At 24.9% G+C, this 20,038-nt stretch overlaps 1 protein-coding gene across 1 annotated transcript in view; it reads left to right on the forward strand.

The window, feature by feature from the left end:
* The first annotated feature begins 387 nt into the window (after window positions 1-387).
* Window positions 388-20,038, forward strand: part of LOC129985194 (probable nuclear hormone receptor HR38) — an 86,934-nt gene continuing 67,283 nt past the window's right edge. The window contains exon 1 of the mRNA XM_056095131.1: window positions 388-637. The gene's annotated coding sequence lies outside the window, so the exon portion shown is untranslated. The remainder of the gene's footprint in view (window positions 638-20,038) is intronic.

A 20,038-nucleotide genomic window follows, 5' to 3' on the forward strand; every position in this document is an offset into this window, starting at 1 on the left:
ACTGGAACCACGCAGCTGCTCTAACAATCGAGTAAAAATAGTACAAAATAGAAGCGGCGGCATTGCCACAGCTTTTCCACGTGCATCTTCCAATGAACTTGCCAAATGATCCGCTTTCGGTAACATGGACCCCATGCAGCTGACGTAGCATCAATGACGTCAATCTTGTAACAGTTGCTTTGGTAACGGATCGTGCTATGACGTCACGTCCCGAAACTACTCTCATCTTCCTAGCTACTTCTACTACTACTCCGCAGCCGAGTTTTTGGCCAAGGGTTCCCACTTGGAAGGCGAATTCGTTGCCAAAGTATAAATACAGAATTCGGAACGTGTATAAGCTCCTATCTACTTGCGTTTCCCAAACGGAACGGTTGGTTTGTTCCGAACAGAAAAGTTTTCTGTTATAGAATAAAATTTTTTAAAGCGAGATATATTATTATGGGTTGGAAAAGCATCGGAGATTGTGCTGCTTTGTTCTTTTATCGAAAATTAGTGGAGTTAGTTGAAATTTTTATTAAAAAAAAGGAGAATTACACGAAAATTTTCGAATTCAATGAAAAAATTATGCATGTTAAAAAATGTGTTGCCCGCACTATTTGGATTAACGCCTACATTTGAGGATGAATACACTTGAAAGGTAATTCGAATAATTTATTTTTTTTAGATTTGAGGATAAGTTAAATTCGAGAAAGTAAAATACCGTTAAAGTCTATTTGAATAGTTAATTTTTAAAGTAATAAATTTTGCAATTATCATTAAGCTTTTCTTAATTTAATTACTTCTTCTTTTCGTTATTTTCGGAACAAATAAAATAACTATTAAAAATTGAAAGATTAAATAGCTTAAAATTAAATGGCTTTCAAATTCAGAATATTTTAACATAAATTTTACAATCCATCAAATACTGGTAAGTTAATTTCCTTTTTTTTTTAGTTTCTAGATTATTCATTCAAATTCTTTTTTTAAATTTATTTTAATATTACAATGCAAATCTTTTTTAATTTTATTTCATGAAAAATTATTTTTTTAAATATTTTTTTTTCAAATGACTGTAATAAAAGTTTCTTTAAATGCATTAGTTTAAACCATAAGTTTGACTTATTAAAGAAATTCTACTATCTAATTAAATATGAATTTATTTTTATGGAAATTCTTTTTTTGTGTGTATTATTAAGAATGTTTTCTACTTTTTTGCTTTATTATAAACTATTAAATTGAAATTAAATTGAAAAGAATTGTTATAATGTTTTTTTAATGAGAAATGTTATGAAAAGTCAAGTTATGAGAAAAAAAAAATTTTATTATTAATAGTTGTAAATATCATATTACCAATGCGCCAAAAATAATAATTTTTTTATAAAAGACTACGCATTTAATTACATAGTATTCATGCAAATAATATTTTAATAAAAGAATTATACTCATTGTTATCATTCATAAATGTTGAAATGTTGATACAAAAGAATATTCAATTAAAATTCTGAATTTTAATTTTTAATAATAATAAAAATGAAATTATATGGTATTTAAAATATGCTAGTAAAAATAAATACGGTTGCATCTAAGCCGCAGGTTTTATTATTTATTTACGTGATTTTAACGGTATTCTACTTATTATAATTATCTATGAAAAATTTGTATGCAATGCAGCACTTGCAGAGCTGTTCCAACCAAACTGATTCTGAATTATTTAAAAAAATTATTTACATACATATTTAAAAAATTAATATACCGATGGTTCCCTTTTTTTCCTTTGTAAATGAATTGGAAAAATATTACTACAAAAATTTTTAAAAAAAAAATTATGTAAGGAATTATCCGTATTAACCTTTTATTAAATGTTGAACTCACGATGTTTAATAGAGCTTAAACCTTAATGGACTCTTAATTTTTGAGTTTTTTTTTAATCTGTTAAGAGTTAAATAGAAAATAAGTATTTTATTAATTATCTTTTCGAAAAAGTGAGAAAGATCGACCATTCGCTTGTATAGATTGCATTACAGGATTTTCATAAGGTTATAGATTATAAGGCAAATATAAAGAGATCGTCCTTCACGATTTCCGTCATAAGTTCCTGAAAAAATCGTTCCATTTTTAAATGCATAACCATGTTCTATAAATGTATAAAAGTCTTAAAGTGCATAAATATGTTTTTTTTTTGATGTAGCAAAATTTTTCAACCTATAGAATTTTCTCATTTTATTATTATAATCTAAGAAGTGATTGCGGGTATCTTAGGTAGCATCCTTTGTGGTATAGGAGATGTGTCTGAAAAATTCACCAAATTTTTTTAAATATTCAACAGTTATTTTTAAGAATTTTTCCAGTTAATAATAGTTGTTTTTAAGAATTTTAAGAAAATTTTGTTCCCATTTCCTATTGCGATTATATTAAATTTAAATTTATCAACATATTTCGTAAAAGATGATATCTTTTATTATCTTATCCATAAAGATGAAATCTTTTATGATGGTATTAATATGCGCATTTCGATGCATTAAAAATTAAAAACAAATTTTAAAAATTGTACCAATTTAAAAATTTACCAATTAGTGAAATATAGATTCATTATTACAGATTGTATCGATGTCTATGTATTTCCTTTTCAGTTTCTTCAATCTTTTGTTATTTGTAGAGCAATAATCAATTTTGAAATATTTTTCATCAGAAATGCTGTGCCGCGGCTTGAAAAAGCAGCTATTTTTCAAAATAATCCTTTTGGAGTTGACTTTAAATTGCATTATTTCTTCTAATTTTAAGTACTTTTAGAAATACACAGAAATTAGAAATAAATTATTATTTTAAATTAATTATTGAAAATTATATCCAGTTACTTGTCTTGCAATTGAACTGAACTACGTTAGGCAACAGACTGCGTGAAATAATTTTTTTTATGTAATAATATAATTTTTCGTGCGATATTTAACTAATCGATATATCGGAAAGCATATAGTTTTGAGTTGAACCTTTATTGTATAAACTGCGATTATATAGTGCGTTATAATTTGTTTTTATTACAACTTAATAATAATTCATCATTTGCCTGGTGGAACAGCACATTAAAACATTTAGAATTCACAGGGAAAAAATCTGCACAAACGCTTGATATTTCCTGATAAATAAATATAAATTGTAAAAGCGTAAAAATAAGATATCTAAAATTTTTTTTTATGCAAAATCCATTTTATTTCACAATTTGCCCAATAAAAATATTTAATAAAAATTTCGGGAAAATGAGTGCGTTTTATTTACTTAGAGATTAATGTATCAAAAGCTAAAACAAGTCAACTTTCTTTTGATAAATATAAGCCAATTATTTTATCCTGCTGGTATGTAACAATTCATAACATTTTGCTTTTCTATTAATAAAGCATAATTATACTCTAATTTTTATTTTGTTCTCATTTTTTTTTCATTTCATACAGCCAGCCATGCGCTAAATATATCAAAGTAAATTTCTGTCGGATATGCATTTATTTTATACGATACGATACTGTTTGAACAACTGCGTCGTTTTCTTGAAGCGTAGGTTGTAGCTAATATTTGAGCACGATATATTTGTTGATGGAAATGTTAAAGGGCATTGTGTAGATTATAAGATCCACAATGACCTTTAACATTGCATCACTCTTGAACTTAGCGTTGTCATAGATCATTAGTATGGCGACTAATTTATTTATCTTATAATTTATTTTATCTATAAACTACTAACTACGACTAATTTATTTTATTTATAAATTTTCGAATTTTATAAATATGCTATAATGTTTAAATTATGAACAGAAATAAACTCTTTTGGATCTCAGCAGCTCGGTAGATGGACTCATCTTTAAAAAATGAAATAAAGTAAACTATTTATTTATAAAAAATAGTGTCTAATTCTTTTAAAATTCTTTTTGACAATATTGGTTTTAATTTTTAACTAAACATAATTTTAAAAAATTTTGAATGCTTATCAAATTATTTTTAGATTGAATAGTATATATTTAATGAAAAAGTAACTTTTTTTTTATCTACGAATATATATTTCAAAATTACTTGTAGTTCTTAAGTTAAGAGAAGAAAAACTAAGAAACAACTAATCATAATATAATATTATAAGCAATTTAGCACAATATCCTAATAATATTAATGTAAATTTCAGATAATGTTTCTTTTTTAAAACAAGAGAAAATTCTAGATAATAAGAATGTATTAAAATTAAAGAAAATTAATTACATAAAATCATTTATATTGAAATAAAAAGATGACGCCGATATAATTTTACCTCAATATTTTTCTATGTTTAATCATAGTTAACGTCAAAGGTTGTTACGATTTTCGAATAATTTGATTTTTCAAATTTCCATTTCAACAAAAAGCAATTCTATCTAGTCGCGCTTAGCAATTTTTAGAGATCTTCTGGATAGAATATATAAATAAAACTTTTCAGAATTGTATCTGCGTGTCTGAATCTTTAGTTTCAGTACCCCTTTAGTTTTCTCATCGTTAAAATGCAATAATTTGAACATTGGGTTATTTTTTTATATTTAAATATTTTTGATATATTTAATATATTGAGAATCATTTTAAAATCTCGTTTATTTATTTGATTTTGGATACTCTTTTTTTCATCTAGCTTTTCAGTCTTTTAAATTCTTATTGAGAATAATCTGTTATAAAAAATCAATAAAAGGAATAATCATAAATCAGTTATAAAATTTTAATTGAATTTTCTAAATTAGCTTTCTTTTATGATTAATCAGTAATCTCGGTTCTGGTGATCTCTTTTCATCCATCTCTCTTTCTTTAATAATAGTAACAGCTTACACAAAATCAGCATGAGTATTAAATAACCATCTTGTTTTAAACTAACTATGAATATAAAGAAAAACGTATGTTAGGCAGTTATTTTGCAAAATGGCGAAATATATATTATTATTTTAACATAAAATTTTATTTAAAGATTTGGAACTTTGCACACCGTCAAATATTTTATAAATTTTATGTTCTCATAATCTGTTGTCTTATTGAAGTACCTTTTTTTAAAGACTCATGTCTAATTTGAACATAATCTGTATAGGTATTAACTTAGATTTATGATTATTAATTTCATCATTTTCTTACTTTCAAAATGCTTAATATCCACTGAATTTTTTCTTATACTTAGTATCAAAAATAAATAGACTATTCGATATTATCATGATTTAAATTATTAACGATATTCTAAAAATAAAATATATGCACTTAATAACAAAAAAAAATATTTAAAAAAAATTATAGGTATATACTAAAACAAATCAAATTTTGACTTTAACAAATAGCACCTATGTGCATTTAAATATTATATTTCAGATATGTTTTAAGTTATATAAGTATTTATTTGCGCAGTCGAAATAGAAATAATTTTTCCAGGACCTTCTTTCTAAATATACATGTCTGCCCTTGCTGTTTAACGTCCTGACATTTTGACTCTTTCGTTCCTTGGCTTTGTGTGTAACTACGTCATAGTTGCTCTAAGAAAACTCCCACTAAATATACTACGGCTCCAAATTACGAGAGCAGAAAGAGAGAGAAGAAAATAAAAAGAAAAAGAATTCAACTAATTCGTTTTCGAAGTTGGCATCATCACAGCAGTGATATTATTGCATGGGGCTGATACTGCTAAGGAAAATGTAGCGTGACTGAGAAGTCTGCTGAGTTTTTGTTAGTTGATGCAACTGTTTCGTAACTTTTTTAAAGTAACACTTATTCTGACAAGTGATTTAAGAAGAAAGACAGTTCTATTTAAACTGAGAAATAAAACTTTACTTTTTATATGCATCAGACTAATGTGGACCAATTGTATATAAAATAACATCCAATAATTTTGTATAAATCCAAATGGACAGTTTAATTTTTGATAAAAACAGGCATTCCTTATAAATTGGACAATCAAATGCTCATAAAAGATTAAACAATAATAATAATACCATTTAATAACTATACAGTAATTTATTATTAATACTTTTTCTAGATCAATTCGTAATTTAGAATATTATCATCTCAATTGCCTTGCTTACTTCCGTATATACTTGCAACTTGTGGTCAAAAATAATTTTATTACTTTTACAGTCGACATCATAAAAATCACCTGAAAGTACTTAAAGTTATTTTTTTCCTTTAATGGTTTCTCACAATTGATATTTAATGTCTTTTGGCAAAATAACTTCTGGAACTATTACACAGTGTAAACAATCATCACATTGAAAAATTATTATTATTATTTTAAATCTTATCTCTATGTGCAATCTAATTTCAGTGTAACATTTTTCTGATTTTTCAGTATGAACTTCATTAGTGAAACTGTTTCTTAAATGAAACATTTGAAAATTTGAATGAAAGTTATAAAACATATAGTTTCTTAAATTTATTCTTAAACTGAAGTAACAGTAGCGAGACATAATTGTTACACAGAAATAAGAACTTGTAAAATTTTAACTTGAAATAATTTTTAAACGCTTGTAATATTTTTTAGTCCTAAAGTATAGAACTAACTAAATAGATTATAAAAAGGCTAATGAGAAATGTTAATTTCTTAGTTTTTCTTTTAATCGCGCTTTCTTTAATTTTAATTTCAGAGATTAAGAATAAAAGTATTATGAAAAAAAATTGTTTTAAAATAATTCTTTGCGTTAAAAAGGTTCCATTTTACATGTTTGATAGTATTATAACATTAGACAAAATTTGATAATATTTTGGCAGACATTAAAAATTTTTAGAATTTTTTTTCTTTTTGTTTATTACCGTAATTTATAATTTTAATTGGTTGAACATATACACAAATTGAGTTGTCAAATTGCATTCATATTTAATTTTCTAAACATTATAATTTGGAAATTTTTATTCCTTTCATATTCTAAATCTTCATTTATTTAACCGATTATAAAAAGTATAGCTGATGATCAATAATTCATAAGAATAAATTTAGGAAAAGAGCTGAATTGTTTAATTGTAATTAACGAAAATTAATTATTTTTTCCTTTGTCTCCATCTTTTACCGAAGGATAAAGATTGTATTAATAAGATTTACATTGGAACAATTGTAACAATTTTTTTGAAAAATAAGGTTTATATAATTTATATTAGATACCTTTAATATAATTATGGAAAAAATATATGTGTTTTTGCAGAATAAATGATAAATACCATTATCTATTATTTCAATCAAAGCAAAGGTCTAAATTATTTTTGGTTTACAGTTAAGTTAACAAATTGTTTTGTCCATATTTATATATATATATATATATATATATATATATATATATAATCAATATAAGGAAAGATGTTAAGCAGAATGACTGATGTATACGTAGCTCATTTTTTGTGCTTTTGTCAGTTATTCATGTTTCTATCTTTTCATGAAAATTTTACTTATTTATAAAACGTAAACCTGTTCTTTGTGTCTTAATCCGAGCTATATTTTACTATCTATATTTTTTAGAAGAAATTATTTTTGGCAGCAGATATTTTTTAACAGCAATAAAATATAAACATTTTAAAGATTAATATTTTTTGACACAAAATCTGGAGTGCTTTTATGTTGAGGTAAAGGAATCAATATTTCGTTACTATCATCACTTGACAACATATAATTGTCGTCTTATGCTACATTATAAAGTCAGTTATATCTGCAAGATGTGTTGTTAATTCCAAAATTAAATTGATGCAATACATTTGATGTGTATTACGTAAACATAATTTGACTTCACTAAATATTGTAGGCCATAAGAGGCTTTCTTAGAAGTTTTATATCCTTTACAAATTATTTTTATAGTAATAATTCTGATATATTTCAGTAGATATATTTATGACATACTACCATTCCCGAAAACCTGTAATTTAATAATTGGTAAATATTTAAAAAATAATTTCTTAAAAATGATGCTAACATGTATAGCCCTTATATCTTCAGATTTTCAGATGACAGTGATTTATTTTATAACTGATACAAAAGTTGCCAAATATAAAAAATCCCTTAGTTCCCTTAAATTCCCTTAATAAAAAATCTAAACTGAAAAAAATATTTAGAATAATAGGAACAATTGTTATAAATGTATTTATATGAAGTGTGCATTCTAAATTGTTTAGCCCCACAGTGACAATGATTTATTTTATAACTTGTACAAAACATTTTCAAATATAGATATTTTGTTAATAAAAACTTAAACTGAAAAAAAAACAAATATGTCGAATAATAAGAACAATTGTTATAAATGCATTAATAGACTTTTCTGACGTGTACATTTAATAAAAAATCTATATGGAAAAAAATATATATTGAATAATAAAAACCATCGTTATAAATATATTAATGTATTTATATGACGTGTTTATTCTAAATTGTTTACCCCCAAAGGGATAGTGATTTATTTTATAGTTTACACGTATATGAATTGCCAAACATGGATGTTTGGTTACAGATCATTAATAATGTTTACCATCATTGGGATTGGAGCAAATAATTTGCCCTTTAATACGTGTATAAGATAAACACGTATTTGCAATAGTAGTCTGACGTACACGTGGAGAAACATGCACATAAACAACTCATTATTTGGTGGGAAGTTTCTTTTTATTGTAGTTGTGATTCTTAATCATGTAATTTATGTGCTCATATTATCTTGTCAGATTTTTATCACATAAACGAAGACAAGTTTATCGACCGTAAGAATGGATTGTAGATCAAACCAAACAATGGCGATTTTTATCAAAACGTCTGGAACATTCCCAATTCAAACAACTTAAATATTTATTGCTTTTTGCGTTTTTATTCTTATTTTCCATCGTACGGGCTATTTCTGCCTTAAAAATTAAGAATTTCTTTTATGTGGACCTTTATTTCCTCATCTTGATATTGAAATTATTAATAAATATTATTATTTTCAGCAATATATTTTGTTAATAGTTTCGAAATTAGTCAAAATTTATATTACCGTTTTCACTGAAAAAAATTATAACTTTTAGAATTATAAAAATTTAATTCAAAGTATTTTTTACTTTTTTTTATAAAATATTTAATTTAAGAAGTAGACACACGCATTAGAAAAATTTTGTGATGATTTTTTACTCTATTAATATTTACAAAAATTATAATTAACAAGCTTTTGTATTGTGTTAATCGTTTTCATTGAAATACTTACCATTCCGTATCGTTGAATAATGTACTAACTATAACTCATTTACATAAAAAACATTTTTGATGAAATGAGCAATAACATGAAATGGTAATTTTTTGCTTCTATTATTGCTAAAAGAGTGACAAAAAAAATGAGAAGTGCTACGCATATTCAGCGCATTAATTAACTTTCTTTCTCGTAGATGGCGCTGTGCAATAATTTGTTAGGAGAGAATGAGTTGGCTCATTTCTTTCGATTCAGTTACTTGAATTTTGTTCACCTATTCTTTCACTTTTTTAATCCTTTTTTCATAGATTTAAATGTTTATCTCTTAACGTGCAAAATTTCTTTTTCACATCTTTTGTCTTAAAAGTTTTGGCTTATTAAAATAATTTCATCTTGCCTGGTTTCATTTATATATGTAATCAATTAAATATTACAAAACGAAATAAAATTAATACAAATAATTGTTTTAATAAAATTTCCCTTTTTTATTTTTAATATTAAATAGAATTTCATATAAATATAGTTAATAATCATTTTGATTTAACATAAATTTTAAATTACGAAAGGGAGTTAATTTATAGAAATTTAATTAAATAGCATAAAATCATATTTTTATAATATGTAGAAAATTTCGAATAATTAAATAACTGTCAAGATTCAATAAAGACTTATTTGCATAAAATACTGATTGCTATTTTAAATAAAAATAGCTGAGAGTGCATTTCATTCTGATAAAAAAATTCTTGAGGAAATACAAAATCTCCTTTGAAGATGAATTTATTCAGATTCGCTATATAAAAATATGATTCTTAACCTTTTTTTCAATTTTCTTTATTGGCGTTCGTGTATATTCTCCACCATTTATAATGCATTATTATCTTTAATTTAAAATTAATAACAGAAATATTACAATGATAATAGTTTTGTCTTCGGTAATGTATAGCTAAATTAATAATATATATAGCAGTGATTCACACGTTTATGTAAACTAAGAAATTTTTGGCAACAGAGTTACAAATTCATTAAAATTATTAAAAACTATGTTTAGTATATGATTTCTTTTTTTTTTCCCCTAAGAGATCACACTGAAAACAAAATTGATTAATTTTTTTTATATATATTTAGTTGAAGTTGTGAAATAACTATCATAAGTTTTTGAGATTAGATAAATATTCTGAAATATAATATGTATAAAAACTTGCAAGTAACAGCGAATTACCACATTATTTTAGAATTACGACATTATTTGCAAGAATTTTATCTCGAATAATATAAAACATAGATAAAATGAAAACTCTCTTTAGTATTCTAAATTTTTCAAGGAATATTTAGTTAAAGAAATAACTTTGATGCAAATAAAAAAAGTCAAAATTATCAAGAACAGGGGAATGTCTAATAAATGATTTTTCATTTTTTAAAAGCATGATTTTTAAAATTAATAGTTCGGGATTTATTTAATATCTTTAATGTATTCAAACTGCTTTTTTAATGAATATTTAAGCTGTTTAGAATGTTCAATTAAAGTATATTGTAAAAAAAAATATGCAAAAGAAATTTTAAACTAATAGATTATTATGAATTATTATGAGTATTTAAATAAAAAAAATAACAAATCTTTTGTTTTACAAATGTCTGAGTTTATACAATTATTGTAGAGATGAATGTGCATTTTTTGATAAATAAATGTGCGCACAGCTTAAAGATTTTTCGAAAGTATTTATAAAAATTATCATGAACTGAAAATATTTAGCTTGAATACTGAATTCAAAAACTTTTTAATACGATCTATGGCAACTCAAGTTAGAAATATAAAGAAAGATATCCATAAAACTGTTACTCCCAATACAATAATTCTGAATTTGATCCTAAAATATTTAAACTATTTTTTTAAGAATTGATGGAAAACAATGTAATTTTAAACTCCATAACAAACTTTTTTTTTTTTGCGATGAATGTTTCTTTTTAAATCCATTGTCATCATAGAATTCATTTTACAGCTCAAATATACGTAGAAGCCCATATTATGCCATTCATCACTGGAAAAATATTGTTTTTAGCTTTCTCCATATTGTTAACTAAAGCCATCACCAGTAGCGTAGCAGTGGGAGCAATAGGCCAATTTGAAGGGTTCTCAAGCTTCTTAACCTCCGGTTAACCTAACAGGTGAATAGAGTAATGATATCGCAATGAGATTACTTATTAAGTGGTCGGAGTAAAGAGGGGGATCTTAGTGGCCATCCGAGAGAAATTTACTCTTGCTAAGCCACTGAGAACAACTCAGAGCGAAAAGAATCACATTATGCTCCTGGCGCAATTTACTCTCGCTGCACTACTGATGATCGCTTACAACAAAAGAAATTATTGTTACTAAATAAAAATATGATTTTATTTTAAAATAGAGCCTTTATCTTTTTTAAACGATTGATGTAAAAACCGCTCTAAATATCGCATTTTAAATCTCTTCAGACGTCTTGTTAGATATCAATAAAACAAAATGGAATAAAAAACACAAACTCACTTAAAGTGAGTGAAAAGATAAAGTTAACAGGTCTTAAAGATAAAAGTGGACAATTTTAGTCTTATCTTCTAGTTAATTCAACACAGTAGATGAGAGAACGGATAAGAAAGGCAGCATTTCATGATAAGACCATAAAAGATAACAAAGGATCGCTGAATAAAGTTCTGTAAATAAATCCAGTATCTCTCAATTGCAGTGCCGCCACTACCACCTGTTGAACACGTTGCTTTCACGAAAAAAGGCCCATTCACGTTCATTGTACCGTGATCTATCTGTGCGCGCTTGTCTTTCAAACAGGTACCACTATCGTCACTAAAATACGTGGAAGTTTGATTGTAATTCACACAAATGTTTAATACAGCTGTCCATTTCATTTTTATTGGAAAAAAAAAAGACTGATTAGAGCCGGAGGAGGGAAATATCCTAATAAACATATGGAGAAGAGTGTGCTAAAAAGAGGATTTTGAAGTAACTGACGTCAACCAATTGACGTCGGATTTACGTACAGCACAAAAGAAATTTGTTTTCAAATAAAAACCTTAAGGAAAGCTAAAAATAAGCAGCAGCTACTATGCAGTGTTAAGCTTTAGGTAGCAACGACTAATTTCCAGAGCAATACCTGGCAAGACATGCTCCAAAAGAGCAATTGCTGCATTTAAAAAAAAATTATTACTGCTGAAATATCTAATTTTTTTTTATTTATAAAATGACACCTTTTAAAAATGAAAATTATTTTTTATTTCATTTCCTACATCTTTCCCACGTATATTGTGTTAAAATTTTATTTCCTGTTTAATTCTGAAAATAAAAATTCTGTAAGCATATTTTATACTTATTTATGTTACAAATATCAGTATATATTTTCAGTAATACAAGTATATATTTTCAGGACTTGATATAAGATTTTTTAATTAAAAAATCCTTTAAAAGTAGTATTTTATTGATATCTAAGTCTGTGATCAGTGTATTTCATATCCTTTAATTAATTTTGTTTTTAATTTTCCTTTAGACTAATTCTACTCTTGCTAGAACTTAACATTCTGATTAGAAAATTTTTTGATTTAATCTTAAAGGCTTTATCATTGTTAAAACAAGATATAAATACTATGGGGGGGGGGAATGTATTCGAAATGTATTTTGAATAATGAATATCCCCAAAAAATCATAAAGTCATAATAACTAATTAAATATCTAATCTGATATGTGTAGAAACTCCTATCATCTTAAAACTATATGATTATAATCTAATTTTTATAAATGTTGAAGCATAATATATGAAATTAATGCTAACACAATAGCTTGCTAACTTTATGAAAGAATTAATTGCTACATAATTTTAAAAAGGGGAAATGTCCCATAAAATAATAAAACAAAGGCTTTAAATAATTATTTATTAAATTTATATTTAAATAACTCATTAAATGAGCTAAAAATTATTAGAATATATTCGTGAAACTTTATTAACAAAGTAATTACAAATAAACTAAATTTAGTAGAAATACTAGATAGAGTGGTATATTTAATAGCATTACTTCTGATATTAAAAATTTTTATTATGAATCTTTTTTTTTTTTTGGTTAATTCGTGTAAAAAAATTTTCTACTTGAAACAGATTCTGGGTTTTTAATTAATTAATTATTAATTAAAAATGTAGTAATAATGAACTTTATTGTATTCTATATGATTATAAAAAATTATTTTATTTCTAAGCATATACGAATCACACCCTGTTGCTAAACCTGATCCCTGTTTTGGATACAATCGCAATACTATAATAGCTTTCTTTTATTTATTTTGTTATCTTAAAATTTTAAATAAATAATTTGAAAATTTTAATGTCAAATTTTTGAAAGATCCTTATTTAGTGAACTCAATAACTTCTATTTCTATTAAAATTATTTTTTTTCTTTTCTCTGTCGAGTAATGGACGAATGCAAATAAACTTCATTGTAATAAATTAATAATTAATTAATTTACACGATAAATATAGCATTCAAAATAAGTTAATAAATTAGTCTAAAAAAGTGTTTATTTTAAATAAAATCTCTATTGATTTTAAAGAAGAGTTACTTTATTTACATTTATAGGTTTAGAAACATTTGACGATAAAAATTCATCCTTGGTTATCTTAATGTTAATTCGTTTTGTTCGATAATAATGCGCATTTTTTCTGTTTTTATATTTCAATATTTAAACTTTTTGTTTCGTGTGATAGATTTAGATTTTATTACCGCAACCATCAAAAACCTAACTTTGAACGAATAAGAAATAGTGAATACTATTAAAGTCTTTTCTTTTTATTTTAACTTGTTGCATTCCTACGAGAAAATCAAGACTGCCCTGGGCGTCACTATATGCATATTTTGGAGATCACTGTTGTAGATACTGGCTTTTCACACAGTTCTTCAAATAAAAAATTAGGAACTGAAGTATACAAGAGATGGAAGTAAATACTGATTACCATTTTCAAACACTTTTTTTTTATTTAAGTCGCACGATGATAACAATGGAATCTCAGTGAACCGTCAAAATAAAAAATAAAAGTCTTGTCGCAAAAAAAGTGGATGGGGAAGAAAATTATTGAGTCTAATTTGACAATTCACAGCTATGAAGTTTCCTGTTGGCGACGATATTGAGATAACAGTAATAAAAAAGAATCTTGAAGCAAACTTTCTTTAAAAATTAATAAACTCTATGGAAAATTTTATGTATATTTAATTTTCTATCTACTCACTACTATATTGAAACTGGAAATTGATTTAAGAAAGTGCAAAAATCTGAAATTCCACTACAGTTTTAGAAACAGCTGTCTGTCTTATAGAGCATTTTACGAGATTTGTAATCATTCACGGTTATATTTATAGATAGTATGATAGCTTATAGATGCTATAACGTAATAGTTTATTTCAATGATTTTAAAAATTATTTAAAGACTGCAATTAAAAAAATAATTTTTATAGTTTAGAAACGATTGTAATTCTGCTTATCTTCCCGCCATCTTTATTATACAGTAACGATTTTAATGACTAAATAAAAATAATAATAATTGCTCTTTTTAATAGTTTGGAATCAAATAAAACAGAGAAAGTATCCCAGAGTTATTATTCAATTTCTAAGAATAGCCTGCAGCTGAGGAAGAACAAAATTCCAGTTAGACGTTAACAGAATCTCTTCGTTCAATTTAGCAAGTTCGAGAAGAAACCCGTTGGCAAATTTAACACCCACCGAAACTAACACGTCTCAAGGTTCCTTTAAAAAACAAACAAAAAGAAAAGGAAAACGGCGTCTCCGTTGAAATCGGGCTTCTTTCCAACAATTCCAAGACGTCATATGCACGTCAAATGTAATGCTCCAATCGCGGCACTGGAACCATGAGGGCACGGTCGTTGTGTAAGTGTTGCGTCCCAGACGATTTTGTAACGGAAAAAATATTTACGAAAATTTTTGTTCCCTTCGCAGTTCAGAGCGTTCAAAAATTGTTTGTTGTTACTTATCGTTACGTACTTCGACAAGTATTCTGCGTCCGGAAAAAAAGGCGCGTTCGCTAGAGCGAGAACTTTTCCATATGTATTCTCATAAAAATAATTGATTTATTGAGAATAACAATCTATGTTGCAAAATATCGCAGTATTCAATCATTCAAGTTCGAGCGAATGAAAGCGTTTAGTCAAACTAAAAAGACGAAATATTCTAAAATTCAAGAGATTTACAATTTTAATACAATTAAAAGAAACGATCATTAGAAATTGTGAAATAATGAGTTAATAAGGTTTCAAGAAAAGAAAGGAGTTATTTTTCCTTCAGGCTGCCTCATTCATACTGGTACTGGCAAACTGGCCATTCTCTACGTGTAATAAAGACAGGAAAAATGAATCTTTTTTAAAAATAAAAACGAGTTCGACTTTTCTTTTTAAAACGAACTATTGATGTATAAATATGAATGAAAACTAGATACTGTGGAATGTTTAATTCAGATCTAGGAGATCCTTATAATTCCGAATAAAAAAACGAGACTGTTACCTCTAATAAGGGGGTTTGTAGCTGCTGCTCATTCGTTCTATTTAAAATAAGAATATTCAGTGCGCTTTGTTTTAAAATATAGCTCTTGAATTTTATTATAAAAAAAAATGAGATAAGCAAAAACAAAAAAATCATCGATATGCTATTATTTTATTTATGCATATAAGAATAAAACACAAAACTACAATAAAGTTTTATGGAATAAATGTAGGTGCGTACAGGCAATGTAAAATTGTTTAAATGACAATTTATAACTTTAGAAGAAAGTGTTTATAAAACAATCTCTGAGTCGTTCAGGAAAGCTCTGTCTAATTCTAGGAAAATCAGAATTATAAACAAGCTTCTGGACTAGAATTTAAATTCCCGATCGTCCAAAATTAGCATTAAAAAGCCCATTACCTATAAAAAAAAAATGTTCAGTCTACCTTAGTAGTATAAAACGTTTAAAGTTTACTTTTATAATTTCTATAACAAACGAGAAACTTAATTTTTATAAAAATTGTATTAAAAATTGCTATAAAGAGTATACAGAGCTAGAAAGAGGTTAAAAAAATATACTAAATTATATAACTAGGTTTTAAAGAGAAAAATATTCCCTTTATCACATTAATACATGAGGGTAGAGAAGTGCTTAATCATATTTTAGAAGTGTATGTAATGAAATAATTGTAAATCTCATTTTTTGTGCATATTTTTAAATGCACTGACCCACACAAATTTAAATAGCAAATAAAACTTCATCATAAGTCATTTTCATAATTATGCATGTATGTAATTATGCAACTGTAAAAAATCTTATAAACTTTTAAAAATTTTAAACTCTCTTTAACTGGTAATTTTTTAATCTTCATTTTATAAAATATCGCTAATTTTAATGAATTAAATATTTATTAAAAGAGAATAATTAACTTCAAATGTTATCTTCAAAACATTATTTTGATCAAGCTTTATTTTTACTAATGTTGTTCAATGAGTTGTAACAAAACACTTAATGAATAAAATACAATGATTAATTAACTGGTTATTTTTATTACTTTATCATTTTAAGCTTATCATCATACTGCTGATATGCTTAAAATTAAAATACTGCTTATCTTTATTTTTTTAACTGTAAGCTCGCTAATACTTGCTATATACTGGTTATATCGATAAATACTAAATAAAAATTATAAAAACTAAAAATAATATGAAAATATCGTTACGTTAGGTGAAGGTTATTTTAAGGCAAAACGTTTTTAAACAAACTGGTCCAATTTACATGCAGGTTTGTGAAAAATATAATATAGACCTAATGATCAGAATTAACTAGAAATTTATTTATTCGAAACATTTTATGTTGATTTCATTCATTTCATTAGAAATATGCCGGGACATTTCACACAATACCTTTTCAACTGAAAAAAAATAAAGTAAGAGCAAAGAAGAAAGTACGAAAATATACATACTATATTTTATTTTTTACATTGTTTTATCATAAATATTCAGTAAAGATTAGTGAACTTTGGCTGTTCAAATTTTCGTCATAGTTTTTTTACCTAAATTATAACTATTATTTTGATGTTTATTCTTTCTTTTATCTACAGTATAGCATTTATATATGAAATTAAAAAGAAAAAAATTCTTAATTAACAATGATTTTTTCAGACAGAAATAATTTAGCTTCAAATAGACCTATTATTATTATTATTATTATATATATATATATTATATTATTATAATATATATATATTATATATAATATATTTTTTCTATTAATATTTATATTAGTTTATAAAACCTAGAAAATTAGAATTTTTTTTAATTAGTTTTTTTTTTTTACTTATTTTGACAGTTTGAAAAACTGATATTGAGCAAAAAAATGAAAAACAGCGAAAATACAGAAAACTGTCTTACAAAATCCATTTAATTAGAATTTGTTTCCCATTTTGCAATAATTATTCTCAGAATACATAAATTCTAAAACAACCATTTTTTAAGATCACAAAAAAAATTAATTAACAGAGAAAATAATATTTTTACTTGGACATGAATTATACATTCTTTTAAAATAGATCTAACATGCGAATGGGGGTGTACAATCAAATATTTTTTTATTCCGATTTATTTTTATTAAAATGTTGTTGGAATATGCCTTTATCAATTTTTTATTGACTTAGATTTTTAAAAAACTTTAAAACATGTTACATGTCTAAGATTCAAACAATGCTACTATGATATTTTAAATAATTCAATAGGATGTTCTTACTTCTTAAACATCAGATAGTTACTGATTAAATCCAAAGTATATTGATATTTGTATGATATGTCATCAAACAGTTTTGTTTTGACTGGGGAGAATTTCTTAAAAGACCTTCCGGAAATTTCAGCTTATCTAACTGAAGTAGCCAGATTCACAGTCAATAATAATCCCCGGCTTGTTACCCTGGGTAATAGTTGCTACGAAACATGACGTCACTGAATACGTCATTAGGGTTGGTAGGCGCTATGTTAAGAATTTTGCTCGGGATTCCAGGAATGTGAAAATGATATATATATATATATATATATATATATTTTTTTTTTTGAAATAATCCGTATTTTTTTTCTTTTTTTTTTTATAAGAGTTGTTTTGCTATTTTTGCGTTTTCTCTTATGCAAAAAATGCAAAGAAAAATATTAACACACACAAAAAAATGATTTCGCGATTTTTGATGAATTCATTTCTTTTAAATCTTTATTATATTTAATACATTTTTTTCTTTATATTTTTCAATCCTAAAATACCGATTTCAACTTTGAACGGATACCATATCTTTCCTCATATTAAAAATTAGCATTAACTTTTAATTAAAAAGTATTTTTTATTCAAAAACATTCTCAAATTTATGCTAATGTAAAAGTAAAGGTTTGAAAGAAAGAAATTAAATCATTATTAACAGTCAAGGATCGCAGGTCGAGGATATGCATAATTTCTAACAAAATAGTAATTAGAAAGACAAGGTAAACAGCTAGTAATAAACATTGAAAATTAAAAACTATCTTGTAACAATTCAGTCTATTATATGAATTGTAAAGAAATGAAAAGCAATTAAATTCAACATCGATTGTAATGCAGTATGGTTATAAGAAGGAGGAAATAGAAAATTCATTACTTTAAGTAACTGAATAGTATTTTTGTAATATTATTATTTCAGGAGCAAACAGCATTGAAACTGATTTTTCAAAATATTAAATAGTGCTGAATTCATTTATGTAACAAAATAACGGAAGAAATATAATATATATATATATATATATATATATATATATATATATATATATATATTGTTTAATTAAATAATTGTTTTTATTAATGCCAGATATGATTAAGTATTAACATGCTTTTAAACAGAATATTACATAACATAAGTTGTTTCATCAAGAAATTATCCTGAAAATTTTATCTCTCAATAAGAAACTTTATGTTTAATATGTTAACAGTCAGGGGAAAACGATAACTTTACTTGATTTCCATTTTCCTGTTAAAAGTATTCTAAATATACTTTTTTCTGGGGCTATTGTTAATGTAATCGAAAATTAACTAGAAGCCATTATAGATTGGAGCATCAACCTCCAAAATACAAATTCTAAAATAAAACAATCAATTACAGGTTTCCTATGTCTTACAGGTTTTTGATTAAACTAAACTTTTTTAGAAAAGCAATATAAAATACAAAAAGATATAATAAACATTAATGGTAGTAAAATTTTGATACAATTAAATGATTTAAATCTCGATACATTTGAAAAGGCAATCTTAGAACTTAAATTCAAATATTTTATTTTATAGAATGAAAAGTTCAAAAATCGATAAGAAATTAGAGAATTCATTTACAAAAAAACATTTCTAAAAATGCAATCGTTTCGTCGTATTACAATGAGCTGTATTTATTAAATTAGATTTGCTTTGATTATCATAATGTAAATTTCACTGTATAACTTATAAAAAATGTTTAAAATTCTTTCTTAATTACTATGGTATGAATTATATCAGAAAATATTTTTCCAATTTAAGCACAATAATGAAATAAATATATGAAAATTAACAGCATAGAAAACTTTTTTCATGTGAATTTCAACACACATGCAAACATTAATTCATTAAATTTTGATTAAATGTAGTTCACAAATTAATATTAATTCCAATATATTTCGGAAATTAAGAGCTCTGAAATCCATTTAAAAGTCCAAAAAAGATATTGTTTCACGTGAAATAGATTGCAAAAATAAAAAATGTTTTGATGACGATCAAAAAAGAAACAAATTAAAAGACGCATTAATGACAATTATATAGATTTCTAATTATTAAAATCTAGACAGTAAAAATGATTAATATAAA

This window comes from Argiope bruennichi, chromosome 9, assembly GCF_947563725.1.
Source record: "Argiope bruennichi chromosome 9, qqArgBrue1.1, whole genome shotgun sequence".
In the NCBI taxonomy this organism is placed as follows: domain Eukaryota; kingdom Metazoa; phylum Arthropoda; class Arachnida; order Araneae; family Araneidae; genus Argiope; species Argiope bruennichi.